Below are 1,673 nucleotides of genomic sequence, written 5' to 3' on the forward strand. Positions count from 1 at the left end.
GGAGATTTGCGCTTTCCATGAAAAAATCGTGAGGGTGGGGGAGATTTCGCGTTTTCGTCGATTCAGCGGGGGGGAAGGTTGCTTTTTTTTGTGAATTTTTTTTAAAAAAAAGTTTTCGGTTGCGGTGGAGGCCTGCCTTTCGGTCAGCCCGACCGCCCCCGCGCCGCCCCCCGCCCTCCTGCCCCGGGGACCCCCAAGGCATCATCGCCTCCTAGCCCACGTGCTGGCCTCACGATTTTGGCCGAGATGACCTTGGGTGGATCCATCTGATCCACCCTCGACGGACCAGATGGCCATTCTGATCCGCCGAAGACGTAGCTTCCGCACCAGATGGCGTGCGTTGCCAGGCAAATGTGAATCGTCTCGCCTACTAAGCCTTGCCGCCTCATGCACATCAAATTGCCGTCACACCTGACACTCAATATTAATGTACTGTCCTGCAGAACCAACTCATGTTTGCATACTTACCGTATGATTTACAACTCATCATTATTGATTTAATGTATTATGCCTACTTATCTTTTCCAATGAACCTGACTACTGTAAGTAGCTGTTTTTTGCATTCCATTTAAAACATTCTAATTAACTATTAAAAAACCCTGCTAAAATATGTACTTACGAGTGACGTTATTATACCTAATTAGAAAATATTATGACCCACTTTTGTATTTACATTGTATGTTAATCATTAATTAAAAAACTCTCACTGCTAAAATATGTAGTTACGAGTGACGTTATTTAACCTAATTAAAAATTAAAATACTCAGTGTTGCATTCACGTTGCATTTTAAACTTTCTAATTAGCATATTAAAATTAAGCTCATAATTAATACATTGTTTTCCTACATGTTACGGATTAAAAACATTCTATTTATAGAAGATTACTTCCTATTTATAAAAAGATTAAACTCGTTGCACCTTGCCTAAACTAATTATTTATTTCATTTATACCAAGTTTACTTTTCCCATTGCCTAATTAAAGGAGACCCCGATTAACATTTTTATATGTAAAAAATTTATATTCAAACAATAGCTAATTCACCAATAATTAATAAATAAAATTATGCTTATTTAATGTTTACTATATTACATCCCTTTTAACTGTTTACATTACACTGTTTTAAAGTAGAAATCTACTTTGACATTACATTCTTTAAAGTAAAAAACTGCTTTAAACTAAAAATATATTATTATCAGTATAAAATTAATGAATAATTAAAATCTTTTATATGATGAAATGTAAATGAGAAGCTGGTTAACTTTTCTACTTTAAAACAGTGTAATGTAAACAAAAACTGAATTTGCCCAATTATTAGATGAATGAACATTATATTTTATTTATCATTTAACTTCCTAAATGAATAAATTAATGTATAGAATTTTAACAAATTTAAACTATTTAGCATGATTATAAGGGGAAACTCTCGATGGAGATTAATTTCAAATGTTTGATGCCTAAACTGATGAAAGGTGCAACGCCAAATGAACTAGTTAAAGGTGTGACGGCAAATCTGATGTCAATCATTGGCCAAAGTGTCAGAGCCAGCGAGACATTAACACAAACGCATAGCGACGCCTTACCGTTCCTCCTTGGGGGAGTAACGATCACCACTAGATTGGCACCGAAACAAAAGTCTCGGCCACTACCGTCAATTGGCGAATTTGCTTAACTG

This window comes from Trichinella spiralis, assembly GCF_000181795.1.
Source record: "Trichinella spiralis strain ISS 195 chromosome Unknown Scfld9, whole genome shotgun sequence".
NCBI lineage: Eukaryota > Metazoa > Nematoda > Enoplea > Trichinellida > Trichinellidae > Trichinella > Trichinella spiralis.